The sequence below is a fragment of the Gopherus evgoodei genome, chromosome 10 (assembly GCF_007399415.2).
Source record: "Gopherus evgoodei ecotype Sinaloan lineage chromosome 10, rGopEvg1_v1.p, whole genome shotgun sequence".
Lineage (NCBI taxonomy): Eukaryota > Metazoa > Chordata > Testudines > Testudinidae > Gopherus > Gopherus evgoodei.
Genome location: NC_044331.1, coordinates 67,848,628 through 67,866,087, shown reverse-complemented (window position 1 = coordinate 67,866,087; position 17,460 = coordinate 67,848,628).

Below are 17,460 nucleotides of genomic sequence, written 5' to 3'. Positions count from 1 at the left end.
GATTTAAAAAGAAAATCCTTTCAAAACTATTCTGGTGCCTTAACATTTATTCTAATAAAAAATGATACGGTGGGGTCAGATCCTCAGCAGGTATAAACAGGTGTAGAAAGGAGCTACACTGATTTACACCAGCTGAGAATCTGGTGTATTTGGGAGCAAGATATCTGTGCTGCCACAGACCTTGGAGATTATGAAGCACACTCTAATTTAGGACATTAGATGGGCTCAGCCAAGGACTTAATGTAAATATGTTGTACAAAACTTGCTCTCTCTCTCTCTCTCTCACACACACACGCACACATTCATAACATAACAGCTCCTGATAGAGATAATGCTTGATTCAGAGAGCACCATTATTAGCTCTGACTGACAAATGGCTTTTTAATCTAACGTATGTCTGTCACAAATAGATCACAAGAGCTTTGAAGTCAAATGCGCTGTTAGGAGCTGAGATACTTTTGTTGTACAACATGAGGAGAGAGGACACGTAGCAGCTGATAATAAATATGAGTAACTATAAGTATGAGGGCTACTGAGTAACACTGGAAATGCTGTTCCGTAGAAATGAATACAAATGCACATGGCGCAAAAGCATCTGAGGGCTAGAGTGTGCTCTGCTCTTGCGGAGAGGGAGGGGGAAGGGCACAAGGTGTACTTAGGTGCCAAACTGAGGTATCTAAGTTCCAGTTTTGGTACCAGTGCAATCTGCAAAACTCTTGCCAAGTCCTGTAGGTGCCTAAGTTTACTTGCCACCTAAGTTTTCAGAGTAAAATTTCCCTAACGGCTCAAGTTTCTGCCTCTGAGCATGCACACTGCTGCCTCCCTCTAGGGGTCTGGACTCCTATCTCCTGCCAAAGCCCAAGAGTGATTCACGAACTGGGAAAAGACAGGTGTTCAACCCCCTAAATCTGTGCAGGGCACAATCTGGTAGGCACACTCAGAAGACAACTACCGGATTGGGTCCCATTCAAAATCCAGCCAGTGTAGGAGGTGCTGGAGATGCCCACGCTATAACTGTCCTTCCAGGAGTTAGATCATTGCCTGAGATGTGGGACACCCAGGCTCAGTTCCCCCGCGGGGGGGAAGAGCGACTTTGAGGAGGGGTCTCCCACCCCAGGCTGTGGGATAGTCTGATGTGGGGCTCCTTCAGTCTCTCCAGCTGAAGCTGTGGCTCTGTGAATAAATAACGAAAGAGTGACTGGAATAGGGGGACCGGACATTGATTCTGCCCCATTCCAGGTGAGTGCTCAAACCATTGGGCTCCAGGTTATAAGGTGGGCACGACCTCCTCTGGCCATATTGAGTGGAGAGCATCAAGAAACACCTTAGGCATCAAGCCTCCTCCCTCCAGATGGCGTGTTCACTTTCGTGGATGGCTAAGCAGAGCTAGACCTCTCCCTGAAGCCCAGATTTAGGCCCCTACCTCAGAGAGAGAGGGGCAGGGGTTAGCACACACTGTTCTTCCCAGCATCTTCCATTGGCTAACATACGCAGCTCCTCGCCTAGCATTCTGGCCTATTTCTCCCCATTCACTGTATAGAGGGCCTGGGCACCTAACAAAGCTTTGTGGATTGCAGTAATTGTGGCTGTGATTTTTCTACCTTAGAGTTGTAATGCTGAGTGTGTCAGCACCTAATGCCTAAGTCTCTTCAGAGATCCCACCCCAGGAGCTACTACCTTCTGCCTTTGCACAGTAGGATAAAGATACATTATAGAAACACGAAGATTAGGTAAGAGTAAGAATACAGGGATTCTACGGGTGGCACTGCTAGAGTCCCCAAACAAGGCAGTGCTCTGTCTCTACTAGTCAACAGACCTGCCCTGGCATGGGAGAGCTAACTCTCAGACCCATGCTCCCAAAACACTCCCAGGGACGTCTCCACTGCAGAATTAACCTAGACCCTTTCTCAGGTGTTACTTCTAACCCTCCTTATATCCACCCACAACACCCACTCAACCAAGGTTAGTGGTGCTAGCTAGCCCGCCTGGGGTGATAACTTAAAGCTGCACTCAGGCTGATCACCTATTAACTCTGAAGTGCACATAGCCCCGCAGAAGCACGCTCCTGCCTCAGGCAGAATGCTTCTGCAAGTACCAAGTCATGCACAGATCCTCCTCACCTCACCCCTCTCAAACATGAGCAGTCACAAAGCCAAGATCTTGGCTGTTTTGATATTTGTACATTAACCAATCTGATCTTTCCAGCTGCCTGCTCTATTCTGTGTGCCCATCACTAACACTGCTCTTTATTAACTTGTTTGGCACGGCTTGTTGATAGGGCTATGTTTAGTTTCCAAGTCCAAATACACTTAAAAATGTTAGGTGTCTCATCTCAGTTAGCCAGCAAATGAACCTGAGGCTGGGTGTGCATTCAGGCCCAATGTATGTACAAAGCAACATCAAATACCAGTGGAGAAGTGGAAAACAGGAAGCTTTTCTTCCCTAGAAAAGGCAACACGGGGCAGATTTAAAATACATTACAAATCTCCAAGAGGCCTTAACCAGTCCCTCCCTCAGATCCAATGTGTCCACAGGCCAAATATATCAGTGTGTGTTGGGATAACGGAAGGCTCTTAGGTTCAAGCCCAAAGTGACCAATCATGATGTGATCATTTATTTCAATGAAATATGAAGAAAGTAGACTGGACATACACTCCCTCAACTTAAAGGCCTCCTCACAGAGCCACATGGTGTTATCACCTCTGGAATTCTGTTCTCCTGACACTTGGAGCAATCCTATTGATATAATTGTTAGTGCAGTAGCATCTAGGAGACCAAGTCATGGACAGAGACCCCATTTGCCCTCTGTAGGAAGAACAGAATGCCAGAGTTTAAGAGCCACCATTGATTTCTGAGAAGAGAATTCCACTACCTCTCTTCAAGGTCCCTGTTCTGCTCCATGTAAATCCTTATTCTCTGTAAAAGGCCCAAATTGGATCTTGTTAATGAGACTGATGCTCAGTATCCCAAGGCCCATCATCAGGGCTGCGGTGCTCCAGACACCAAGCAGGTGCTTGAGGCAGCCAATGGAAAGGGGCGGCATGTCCATTTCTTTGGCTGCGGGTCCCTCATTCCCTCTCGGAGAGAAGGACCTGCTGCCGAATTGTCGCCAAAGAATGAAGCGGTGCGGTAGAGCTGCTGCCGAAGTGCCGCTGATCGTAGCTATTTTTTTTTCCCCTTCCCACTTGGGGTGGCAAAAACACTGGAGCTGGCCCTGCCCATCATACCACAATTTCTTCTCTACCTACAGTTTAACTATATAGATATATATATAGATATGAATGAATGAATGAATGAATGAATGAAAGAGAGAGATAGACATGGGCAAACACACTTGCTCCCTTAGCCTGTTTTTTCTCTTTCGGGAGGTTTTCCTTCTCCAATTTAAGGAAAGGGGTCCCATATAAGATTCGCCATAGGGAACCAACCAGGACATATTGATCCCCATATATGGGGTCCAGAAGGAATTTTCCACCAGGGCAGATCGACAGTGACCTTGGAGATGCAAATCACTTGCCAGGACTGTTTGGGTATCCTCATGTCATCATTTCCCTGGCATTGCAGGGGCCTTGGGCATTGGTGCACCTTGATCCCTCCTATTCTCGATCGGTGGCACACTGTGGCAGGGTGACAACTCACTGCTGCAGCACCTCCTGCTGGTTGTCTCAGGGAATTAGCATTTCCAGCCTCCGAAGCGCCCTTTGCAGGCCGGTGTCCAACTGCCGCTGGCCCCCCGTATCCCTCCCAGGACCTGGTGCCCCTTGTCTTTGGGGTGCTGCCCCCCTGGCAATACCCCTGCAGTCTCAGGGTCTCCCCCCAGGTGAACCCCCAACCCTCTATCCCCACCTTGCCTCAGTTGTGGGCTACCGCAAGTCACCATCTAGCCCCCATTCACTGGGGCAGACTGCAGTGTAAAAGCCTCTCATCATAGGCAAGGGGGGTTTGGACCTGCTGCCTCTGCCTACCCGTGGGCTGCCCCCTGCAAACCCAGCACCTAATTAGCCTTCCACTAGGCCACAGCCTGGGGGGTTTCCAGGCCAGAGCTCCCCAGCTTCCTTGGCCTTCCCCCAGCCCTGGTCTGCTGTGCTCTGCTGTGCTCCAGGTACTTTCTCTCAGCTCCCTGCAGCCAGGTCCCTCCCTCTCAAAGCTAGAGAAAGTCTGGCCCTGGCTTCTGTCACCAGCCCTCTTATAAGGGCCAGCTGGGCTCTCATTAAGCCAGCCTCAGCCTGATTGGGGCATGGCCCACAGCTGAGGCTGCTTTCCCCAATCAGCCCTGCTTTTCCTTCCCTGCCACAGAACCTCTCCCCTCGTGGTTTTAAGCCTTTTAAGGCAGGAGTGGGTGACCACCCCGCTACACACACAATAGTCTAGTCTCCAGTGGGCTGCAATTCTTGGGTCTCATTTTGGTTGTTCGTTTTCGTGCGGTGGTGCTGTGCTATCCGGGATGATCTGGTGGTCCCTTTTGGCCATAAACGCTCTGACTTTATATTCAGTTCATGTCTTGGATGGAATTCAGCCACCGAGCTGACATTAACAAAAAAAACTCCTAGTTAGCTCAGAAAACATTCCCTGTGCTGCAGATTTAACTGTTCACGCAATGGGTGAGTTCAGGAAAACAGGCCATTTCACAATCAATACCTGGGACTGAGCAAGCTGTAATATAATTGTTACTCTATGTACCCAGTACATAGCCAACATATAGTTCCTTTCATTCCTGTCACTATATGATTCTGTAATTCCACTTGACCAACTGCTAATGGGACTCAGAAATAACACTAAGAGTTAAGTATCCACATCATTCCCTTCATATCCAAAATAAGGCAGGAGAATCCCTTATGAAATTATTGTCCTATCAGCTCTTTGCAATCAAAATATGTTTCATTGCCACTGTATAGAACATTTTAACAGTTTAAGAGCAATCAGCTTTACTGTAATCCTATTCATTAAAAGAACACTTTGGTGCTGTTATGAGCTGAAATACAAGTGGTAATAAAAACCAAGTATATATCAACAGTACATATATAACTACCAATAGTAATTCACTGCAGTTTATTTCAAGACTATAGCATCTTCCACAGCCTAACTTTCTCCTCCAGTTTAAAGCAACATCACATGAGACCCATTGGAAATCTCATGTCCAGGCTTACTTCAACACAGTAATTTTGTATCTCTCCCAAGGCACTCAGATACAATGGTGAAGGGCACTATTCTAAAATAAAAAATTCTATTCAACAGATAGAGGACTTAGTTTTAGTAAGGCGTTAATATTAAAGTACGAGTTAGATGATGGATTTAAGGACCTTATTGTAGAAAGAGCCACAGTGCCTTGGAACTGACTGAGAACTTGTGTGTAAGTTTCTGCTCTGGGTACCCTTGTATTGCCAGAGATGGTTCTGAGTACCAATCACATGTTCACAGAGCAAGGAACATCACTCAGCTCCCCATGCTGGACATGTGTTTTGGTAATGAGAAGCAGTGAGAAGCGAACCCTCGGACAAAGCAGAACAGACCTGCCTTGCCTGAACAGTGAGCTGGGGGCCAATCGAGTTCCAGACTGGCAAGGGATTAAGGAAGGTTGGCATGGTACTTGGCAAAAAGCTACCAGGATGCTCTCAACACAGGTGAGGAAGTCTTGGCAGGCCTAAATCCAACTACCTCCAGAATCAGGCTAGCTCATAATGTGGGTTAGGGATCTCGGATGATTGAAGGAGCCTCCAAAGAGTGCCAAGAACTGCTCCTAGACCAGAGATGGGCAAACTTTTTGGCCTGAGGGCCACATCTGGGTGGGGAAATTGCATTCAGGGCCATGTATGTAGGGCTCAGGGCAAGGGGTTGGGGCACAAGAGGGGTGCAGGGTGTTCGAGGAGGCTCAGAGCAGAGGGTTGAGGTGTGGAAGAGTGCAGCAGGGGGCTCAGGGCAGGGGGTTGAGGTGCAGAAGGGGTGTGGCAGGGGGCTCAGAGCAGAGGGTTGGGGTGTAGGAGCGGTGCAAGATGCAGTGGGGGTTGGGATGTGGGGTGAAGGAGAGGTTCAGGGTGCAGGTTCTGACCTGACGCCACTTACCTGGAGTTGCTCCGGGGTGGCAGCAGTGTGCAGTGGGGCTAAGACAGGGTCCCTGCCTGACCTGGCCCCATGTCGCGCTGCTCCTGGAAGCGGCCAGCATCAAGTCTCTGCAGCCCCTGAGGGAGGGGGAGCAAAGGGCTCTGCCTTCACCTGTAGGTACCTCCCCTGAAGATCCCATTGGCTGCAGTTCCCCATTCCCAGCCAATGGGAGCTGCAGGGTGTGGTGCCTGCAGGCAAGGGCATTACACAGAACCCTCTATTCCTCCCCCCCCCCGCCCCCTCAGGGGCCTCAGGGACGTGGTGCTGGCTGCTTCTAGGAACAGAAGCCCGCGGCGCCACGGGAGTGAAAATCCCGCCGCTCGATCCAAAACCGTAATGGGCCAGATCCAGCCCATGGGCCATAGTTTGCCTACCCCTGACCTAGACGATCAGGAGTTGAAGCTCATGGCACATGAAAATGGAAAGACAGTTTTCTGTCACATTTTATATTAAGACTACATTTATAAATAGCTTATAAAGAGTTAATAAATGACTAATAGATATTATAAGCAAGTTACAGACATGAGTAACATGTGTTATAAATTATTAGAAGCACATCAGTAGAAGGTGTTATAACCCATGGTAATAAGCAACCTATTGACCTGTTGGGCTCTAAATGGTTGATTAACCATTTATTAAGAGGTCTATCAATTATTTATAAATATACTCTTAACATAAAGGGTGACCCAATTTGGTCTGGATTTGCATTAAGGTTTAAGTTTTAAACCATGACCTCAGTGGCATAAAATATTAAAGATCACCATATGCAAACTAACAGTAGATAGAGAGCTCTTGATTTACAAGGATAAATGTAATTGTTATGCTGTGTTAATTTCTTAAGTTTACCTTATTTAAACTGATCTAACATGTTTCTAAGCTCTACAAGAGAAAGCATCTCTGAGTAGTTTCATAGTGTTTTGAATAGCTGTGTGAGAACGTTTTTCTCTTTTTCTCTCATGGTGCTCTCATTTTGGCTGAAATGGATAACTTATAAATAAACACAGTTGAAAAGGTGTTTAATTTGTGAACCAAGATTTACTTCTAATTAAGCTCCAGTGACGCTCATCCATGACACACGCTATAGTCTGGGCATTACAAAACACCACCAACCTTTTTAATTGTAATAATTGCCATCTAATGTGCTCACTTCCATGGAAGGATAGACTTGTTTATCACTACTACTTGGAGACAGCAAAGATCAGAGACGATAGTGAAGATGGGGAGAAAACCCAACTAATCTCCCATTCTGGAACACCAAATATGGCTGCATATAAATATGAAAATAATTTGCAGATCCATATTTTATCTTAACCTTTTAGAGGTTGTTTATTTCATGTAAAAGTCTCATTTTTGGATAGCTAATTTTGAAAAGTTTAGGGCACATTTTCTCAGGCTCTGGAGCTCCCAAAACCCAGATCTAATGAGAGCTGCTGATGTTGCAGAATCTTTTCCAAGACCAGTAGTTGCACAGCAGACTGCTTTTCTGATGTAATCCCGAGCATGTGCTACATGCATCCATCTATGCTGATAGACAAGTCTGCTAGCCAGCCTTGGTCTTATAGCAGCTCATGTTTTTAGCTCTGGAGATCAATCCCCAGCCAGGATGCAACCGTCACACTAACATATAGTTTAATATATCTGACACTTTAGGAAATTGCAAACAAATTGCAATAGTTTATGCTGACATGATTTTGCTCCCTGCTAAGATTTTGAAAGGTGGGAAGCTGGAGCATTGCCCAATAATTGAAAATTCAGCATAGGACTATTGTCAAATACTGTAATTAGGAACATAGACACAGACAAGGAATAAAGCACATCATTATTTCTATGTTAAATTAATGTGTCCACCAAAAACACTTGTTTCTGATGCCCACTAGTAAGACATCACTTCTAATTTTTTTCCCTATGCACTCAGTGTGGGTCCTTCTCACAGCCACTTTAGCACTGAATTAATTACTACATTAATGGATGTCTATATTCTATTAGTAAATTAAGATCTGACATTAATTTTCTTGGAGTGGGGAAGGATTCTATTTAGTACCAAATCATGCAGTCTGTTGTCAATGGACTTTGAATGTTAGATTGCATGTGGAAAAGTACATTAAAGACACTTTCAGTTAAAGCAGCATAAGGGAAGCTGATCTCAAGACTTACCCATTTCAAGAAGCTGATGAAACAGTGCTTGTTCTCAACCATCTCAGCAGAAAGTAGCTAGCAGCCATGAGTGAACCTGGTAAGTATCGGAGTTCATTTTAGATAAGCACCCAAAAGATGGAGGCTTAACCCAGCTCCTCGATGTAGAACTCAGGGGTTGGTATAACAAGACTGAAATCTCACTGGGACACAGACTTAAGTGATATTTCCAGCTAGCTCTGATCTGGCCACTCTAGAAATAGGATAGGCACAGTCATTATGGTGGAATGGGAGACCTGCAGAACCCAGCAGGGCAGAGGCAAGCATAAATAAAGGAAAAAGTTAACTGAACTTATTCAAATCTCAAAAAACATTTGGTTTGAGTTTTGGGCAAAGGTTTTCTTTGAATCCAAACAAACTTGTCCACCCTTATTAGAAAGGCAACAAGGATGGAGATGGACCAAGGATTGGATAGATCAGACTGGGCAGGGTCCCATCATATGATAAGACTGTTAGGGTAAGTCTCCACTGAAAGGAGAACACAGAAGCAGGGCTGGTTCACACAAGCTGAACAGCCTGCTGTGGCATGGAGCACCAAGTTGGGAAGGGTTCCCAGAAGATAGAGTTCTACTAGGAGACATTTTGCCCAGTCAGGTGCTAGCTCCTTCTCTAGACAGGAGGAGGAGGAGGAAGGCAGGCAGCAGAACTGTTTAGACATGATTAGCTCTTTTTAAGGGGAGGAAAGGAGCAGAGCAGCCCAAGCAGAGGTTGCTTTCGGAGAATGGAAGGGGACAGAGAGAGAAGATTGGACAAGAGCAAAGAGCAGTAGGTCTAGAGGGATGGTCATGGGAGACACAACAGAATGAGAGGGAAATTGATTGATTTGATTTGGGTTGGTTGGAAGAATTTGATTGTAAGAGGTAGAGCTCGTTGTGTGGAAGAGATGATTGTTTGATAAAGAATTGGGGGCAAAATGAATATATTCATGGGGATGGAATTGTTTTTGGGTTGGGATTAAATTTATTTGAGCAGGAGAGGGAAAGAACTAATTGGATTGGGCGGGGATTATCTTTATTGAGGACAAAATTTACTTATTTAGGTGGAATGAATTAATGGGGGCAGAATTGATTTATTTGCAGGGACAGATGTGAAACTTTGTGGAGGGGGAATGTGTCAATGCAAATTAAATATGCATAGGTTTTTTTTGGTACAGCAGCACAGCTGTTTTTCACCCAGCCTAGTAGGCTTAAATCCTCAGAAGGTAAGTGTCAGGGAAATTTTTTAACCACTATTCCTCACGTTTCCTCCAAGCCCTGTACTGTAAAGTGTCAATGAGTCAGCTGTGCCATCTGGAAATTTTGAGACATAGAAGAGAAGTGTTCAGTCTACACAATAAAAGTGTGATTCCCCTAGTTTCAATTTCCACGGCTGTCTCTCCTTGCTAAACGTTTAGATTTTGTTTTAAAGTGTAAAAAGTTGAAATTATCAATAATGCGCTCAAGCATTTTTCCCCCCATAGATTGTTTCACACAATAAATAAGAAAGAGATTAGTGCTTTTTTGCCTTAATAGTATATGAAAATGAATTCACAACACAGGGGATGTCATCACAGTCCAAAACGGTTCATGTGGGTTTCTCCTCTGCACAGGCAAAAAAACAACAGTTAATTAGGCTGGAACACCCAAAGGAAAGTGAACTCAGATGGCCAATCAGAAAATAGCATGGAAAATATCACCATGACAACAGGAATTTACAGCACTTCAATTTTAATATATCAAAGGATAGGGATAATTTCACAGCTAGTACACAGGAGATTTCCCCCCCCCCCCTTTTTCTGATAGTATTAGGTACACAGAAGCCCTACTAATATGACACCAGATGTTGAACACAAAAACAGGATTATAAAACCAAAGAATGTTATGTATGCAAATGCGCTATAAAGGTGATAATCTTATGCAAAAACTCACATTGCTATATTAGCTCAAACATTTGAAGGTTTATTGAGAGGTAGAATGAATTTGTTCCTCACATAGAATCCCTGCATTAATATGCCCATGTGGGATATTAGGTTATTATTTACTTATTTGTTAACATTATGCTCAACACAGTCTAAAGAATATGGAAAGGCACAACTTCTTGTTTTGAACAGCTGTCCTAAATCTTTGTCCATGTCCCAAAGAGATTATAGGCTAATTAGCTAATTGACAATTTTTGATGTTGCAGTTTCATCCTCCACAATGAATTCCAGGTGGAGAAAAAACTGAGTTTAGAGATCACATAATACATAAATGCATATATAGATATCCAAATACCTGCCCTACATCCTTATGTTCACAGGGAACACATGTAGCACATTTTAATGCTGCATATAGCACACACTCATTCATCTCTTCTTATAAATGCTTATATTCCCCTTATGGAAAAAGTCCTTTAACGGGGCTGAACCCATTAAGATTCGATAGACATTTTAATAAGGCTATATAGAAATTACTCTACAATAGCTGTAATTAAGAAATTAATCTAAAATGTAAGCAAATGAGGCCTAATGACAAAATTTTAAAGGATATTTGAAAAAAATACTATAAAATGTATCTCATTCTCATTTAATTCTATCGGATAGCTGGAAAAGAAAATCTACAGAAAGGTTATCACTCTATTAAACTCTTTAGGACATTTCCATATGGGAAAAATGCATAAAGAAGAACGATACAATTATTCCTATGAAAGAAATGCTCACACCCTTGCATTCTCCTACATACTAGTACTTTGGATATTGGTTTACTAACAGTTATGCCATGATCCTGTCCAAATAATGTCAGTGTGGGTTGAATACAGTATATAAAAATACATGAAAATAGCATAGTGAAGAATCACTGCAGCATCCTTATTTGTTTTCTGTAATACAATATGGCAAGTTCTAATAGGATCAGCCTTTTATGATGAACGTTAATAACATATACAAACAAATGCTAATAGGCAATATGAAATTACAAACAAAGTAGCCAAATGCTAATACAATTAAATAGACCTCATTTTAACTTTGATAATATTTCTTGCTTTGCCAGAACCATTTTCCTTCCTGAACACAGTAAAGGAGATAGGATGTTATAAGAAAAAAGAAAGATTTCTAAGCCAGACTATGAGGTTGTTGTTCTTTTGAATGCTTACATTGTGGCGCTCTCTCTCAGAATGACCTCTGCCATCCTGTAAAGTGAAAACTGCATTGCTTTAAAAATAATCAAAAAGGGAACAGAACAGTGACCGAAATAAACCATGCAGCACAGAAGTATCTATATCTCTATCTGTTTGTGAATGTATATATACACGCATATTGGCAGCTGGAGTGCTGAAACCACAGACTGATATTATGTCATTATTTCCTTGGGCTCCTGTCTGTCTGTATCCACCTGTTGGCTCATATATAGATTGTAAACTCTTTGGGGGCAGGAGCTGTCTTTTTGTTCTGTGTTTGTACAGTGCTTAGCACAGTGGGGTCCTGAGCCATGGGTGGGGCTCCTAGGTGCTATTGCAATGCTAACAACAACATGTGCTGTGGTTACAAAATTTCTCTTCATGGAAGTGTTCACATTTTGTCATCAGCTCCAAAATCATGGAGGCTCCTAGAAAACCCACCCGGAATTAAAGTGGAGAGGGGAAATTAAAATCAAGATGGGGGGGGGGACAAAGGAAACAAGCTGGGAGATCTGTAGAACCAAGGTCATGCAGAGTTCTGAAGTGCCCCATAGTTCTTGAATCACGTCTTTCCATGACTCTGCAAGGTTCCTGACTTCCTGTGCCCTCTGTGCAGAACATAAATATTTCCAACTTTAAAAAAAAATAAAATCTAAGGAAATTCATAGGGTGGGAACATCATTAAGTTGGAGTGAAGGTTGAGAGCACATACAGGAAGACACAAGACAGCATGCAGGAAAAATCAAAGCAGACAAACAGGGAAAAGAATTTGAAATATTGAAATAAAGAAAAAACAATTTGATAAGCAATCAGGCAAAAAAAAAAAAAAAAGGCCAGATTGGAGACCCCCCTCTCCCATCTTTAACAATTCTGTCAGAAAAAATATTCAAATTAAAAGAAAAATAAGGATAAAACAAATTGAATCAAGTATAATTAGGTTTGGCAGAATTCAATTTTTATTTTTATAATTTCAATGGATATCAATATTTATTTTCAAATAATTTTCTGTTTTCACCCAAATGGTTACAATTGTGCAAAATTATGGGTGTCACAAACAGATAAGTAAGAGTTAATAGAACAGAAGTGCTTCATATCTCTTTGCCTGGAAAGGGTTAACAAGAACAGTGAGCCTGGCTGTCACCTGACCCAAGGACCAATCAGAGGACAGGATTCTTTCAAATCTTGAGGGAGGGAAGTTTTTGTGTGTGCTGTTAGTTTTGGTTGTTATTCACTCTGGGGGCTCAGAGGGACCAGACGTGCAACCACGTTTCTCTCCAATCTCTCCGATACAGGTTCTTATAGATTCCAAATAGTGAGTACTAGATAGATAAAGCGAGTTAGGCTTATGTTTGTTTTCTTTATTTGCAAATGTGCATTTGGCTGGAAGGAGTTCAAATTAGTATTTTGCTGAAAAGATTCTAATTTGTACTTGTATACTTAGGCTGGGAGGGTATTCCCAGTGTCTATAGCTGAAAGACCCTGTACCTATTTCATTTTAAATTTACAAAGATAATTTTTACTGTTTTTCTCTCTTTAATTAAAAGTTTCTTGTTTAAGAACCTGATTGTTTTTTTTATTCTGGTGAGACCCCAGGGGACTGGGTCTGGATTCACCAGGGAATTGGTGGGGAGACAGGAGGGAAGGGGGAGAGAGAGGCTAATTTTTCTCTGTGCCAGGATTACTTTCTCTCTCAGGAAGAGTCTGGGAGGGGGAAAGAGAAGGAGGGAGGAAGGTGAATTGTCCTCTCTGTTTTGTGATTCAAGGAGTTTGAATCACACAGTGATCTTCCAGGGTAACCCAGGGAGGGGAAGTCTGGGAGAGGCAACGGTGAGGGAAAGGGTTTACTTTCCTTGTGTTAAGATCCAGAGGGTCTGGGTCTTGGGGGTCCCTGGGCCAGGTTTTGGGGGGACCAGAGTGTACCAGGCACTGGAATTCCTGGTTGGTGGCAGCGCTACAAGTACTAAGCTGGTAATTGAGCTTAGAGGAATTCATGCTGATACCCCATCTTTTGGACGCTAAGGTTCAGAGTGGGGGATTATACCATGACAATGGGTTTTAAGCATTTTTTTATTTTTATCCTTTTAAATTTTCACTATGGGCGAGGGGGTCAGACAATAACTATTTAATGAAATTAGATGTTGATGTTCAAAAAGTTAAAGATTTATAACCATTCAAACAAAATGTCAACATCACATCTCAAAATATACAGAGTGAATATCCTTAAATCAAACTCTAAGAAGTTCTCATGCTGCGTTTGTCTTACTCTGCCTATCTGTAAATTAGGATTATCATCAATGGAAATATTTTTCATCAATTTGTGTGTGAATGGTAAAATTGACGTTTACCAACATTTATTGATAAAAATCTAAACCTGCTAAGCCTAAGAATAACCCAGCCCAGGAGGGTAATTTGGATCTTAACCATCTGCATTTATTCTTCCTGGTTGTCTTAAATAAAAGCATTTATCTTAATATAGTATTTTTGACTAGTTAGTAGAGACGAGAATCAACTTGACCACTTACAACAGATGTGTTGGCTGGATCCCATTCCTCCTTACTTTTGCTCTTTTCCTTTATTCTCAGATCTTAATTATTTTACAATATGTACTCCTAGCTACTCCCATACTGAAAATCACTAAAAATATTTAAGAACAAACTAGGGAATGGCTCAGAAGTAATAAGTCTCTGAACTGCTATCAATCAGGGTTGTACCCTTATTCTTTCAACCAGCTTAGCCTCTTTGAACTTACTGATTACATCCACTCGTAGACAAAGGTCCTTGCAGAGGTTCTGTCTTTTTCAATTTAAGAAAGCTTTTAGAAGCACTTAGCAGCACTTTCCCAACTCACATTTTTTGGCTTTGACGTGCTTCCTTGCCCTGGGTTGCTTCCTAACTTTTGAGTCATTTACAAGGGTTCCATTTCACTTCTACAGTAGGTGGAATGTCTGAAGTCTTAGTGCTAGATTTTCTTCCTTCCAATTTTGATATTGAAGAATCAAAAGGAAAATTAGAGAGAGTCAGGCAGTCTAGGATTGCATGACAAAACTTTTGCACTAAAAGCAAAAATGGTGGATTTATTATTTTTCACAAATTCAATAAATAATTTTTTAAGAGTCAGGATAGGCAGATCTACCCTTAACGCTGCTGCACCAGCACAGGGGCACCGATGCAGTTGCTCTTCTGTAGTGCGTAAGAGAACATGCTCCTACGCCAACAGGAGAGCTTCTCCCGTCAGCGTAGTTAATCCACCTCCTGAAGAGGCGGTAGCCTTGTTGATGGGAGAAGCCCTGTACAGGGGTGAGGTTGGTATAACTACATTGCTCAGGGATGTGAATTTTTCATGCCCCTGAGCGACATGATTATACCAATATAGGTCTATAGTGTAGACCTGGCCTGTGATCCATTCTCTGTATAATTGCTGTAACAGAAGAAGCAAGAAGCAGTTCTCAACACAGGGAAAAAAGAGTGCATTGTGGGACAAAATGGTTGGAAAAGTCATGATATTTTGTAAAACCTTGTTAGCATTCAAAATATTCATGTACTTCTATTGTTGTCCTCTGCAGCTAAATGGGCCAGATTTTGATGTTGCTGTAAAATGTAGCATAACTGTTGTATCCCTCTAGATTTATACTAGCACAAATGAGAGGAGAATTTGGCCCTGTGTGTAAATAAAGAAGGACAGCACTATGTAAAAAAGGTGGCATGTTACTGCAGAATTGCTTAAGCACCCAATTCTGTTGCCCTTATTCACATGCCTATTCATGTGGGCAAGTGCTACTCAGTGGGAAAGTTGCAGAACTGGGCCCCAAATTAGGTTTCCATCAGGTTTCAAAAAGAGGTGCCCCTTTTCCATTTTCATCCATGTTGTTTTGCACCTCAAACAGAGCATCACCGGCTGCCTCAGAGTCTGGCCCAATAATTAGACTCTCACACAACAGGAGGTAAGGGAAGGAATTGATCTAAATTACACAACTTCAGCTACGTGAATAATGTAGCTGAAGTCGACGTACTTAGATCTATTTTCTGCGGTGTCTTCACTGTGGTAAGTCGATGGTAGATGCTCTCCTGTCAACTCCGCCTGCACCTCTCGGCCTGGTGGAATATCGGAGTTGATGGGAGAGTGCTTGGTGGTCGATTTATTGTGCCTAGACTAGATGCGATAAATTGACCCCTGCTGGATCGATTGCTGCCTATTGATCCAGTGAGTAATGTAGATAAGCCCTCAGAAGCACCTTTGTGCTCCCTAGATTCTCAGCTGCTCTGAGCACCAAAGTGGTTACAGACCTAAGCTGGAACTTTCAGCTTACCCTTAGCTGTCTATCTCCATAAGATACTTACAGGGCCCCATCACTGCAATATTGAAGTGCCTTGCCATCTTCAATGTATTTATCTTCACAACACCCTCAAGACATAGGGAAGTTTTGTTATGGCCATTTTAGAGACAGGGAACTGAGGCACAGACTAAGTAACTTGCCCAAGCTCCCAAAGTAAATCAGTGGCAGAGCAAGGAATGAACTCAATCTCTCAAGTCACAGAGATAGTGCCCTAACCAGTGAACTATGCTTCCTCTCCTGTAATGGTGGGCTGCTCTGTAGCCCAGTATAGCCAGAACACATGATGTTCTGGACACTTTCTGTCTTGTCTTCGACAACTCCCCATTCCCCATATGCCCCTACAAATCAGCTGCAAAAAGGGAAAACACAGGGCTGTGGATGCCAGTTCAACTCTGCTTCTGCCTTGGGGAAATTCCCCTGGGAAGCCTTTACAATATCTGGATGGCACACATGTGGGGCACAGGGGCTGCAGTCGGGCCAGAGTCTGGCCCTCTAAAGAGATCTGTAATAAGGGCCAGAGGGAGAAGGTCACTAACTTTTATTTGCATCCAACAGCAATATGTTATAGTCCCCAAAGGTGACTGAATATGCGTTGGCAGGACAAACTAGAAAGAAGGATTCCTCCACCCTATGTTAAATATCATTTGTAAAAGTGGCAGTTAGTTTATTTGTGATCACCTTGAAAGTGCTATCTCTAGACTTTAGAAAACAAAAATCTAACATCCCCAAACATTCAAAAAAGAGTTAAAAGAAATGCACTAAAGTAAAAATAGGGGAGAAATGAGCAATCACAAAGAATGACTAAATCAAATCCCAAGTAAATGAAGTATATAAGCATTTCCATTTTGTGTTTCTTTCACAAATGTTAAAGTAAGATAAGAGTTCAACTAAATAATGAAGTACAAAATGAAAAGAAAATGATTGCACAGGCTATTTGTGTAGAATAAGAACAATTACTGAGCTTTTGCCCATATAAGTTGGAAGTTACCTTTATTTCAAAACAATTTTCAAGATGTCTACTTAGAGACTCACTGCCTCTCTATGGAAGCAAATGGAAACATTTGGGGGATGGCATCTTTATATTTCAGCAGTGGTGCAATACAGATTTTTTTTATGGTACACTGTTGTAAATGAGTAGTCAGCACGGTTGATAAAACTACCACTGCCTGGAACCACTGTAAAGATGCAAGAAAAGGTTATGTTTTCTTTTCCTGCCAGAAGTGACATGCTTCCTCTGTTTACAGCTAATACTTTTTCTAGAACAGCAACTATAGCAACAATAAGATTTCACTGGGTAGAGGTCAGATAGTATCATGGTTTTTTTCCCCCTCTGCTGATTTTTTTTAACATGCCACTCTCACAATTGGCTCGCTATTATCTGTGGAATTAGAAACCTGTTCTTGGGGTTATATTTTGACTGTTGCTACAGGAGCACTGGATAATTAAGGTTTTCAGCAAAGAACTGAAATGCCTATATACTTTTGAGGGCACCTTCAGAATACACTGATGATCCTTGTATCTCAGGAAAGTTATTGATGGCCACAGTTAATCAATAGGCAAAGGAGTGTGTGTGTGTGTCCCTCCGTCCTCTTCGCTATACACTAGTGTAACAGAGATCAAAATTGGACCCTTGTCACCAACATGGGAGACTATGAAGCTGGGACTCAGAGTTTAAGCACATCTTATGATACATTGCCCACAA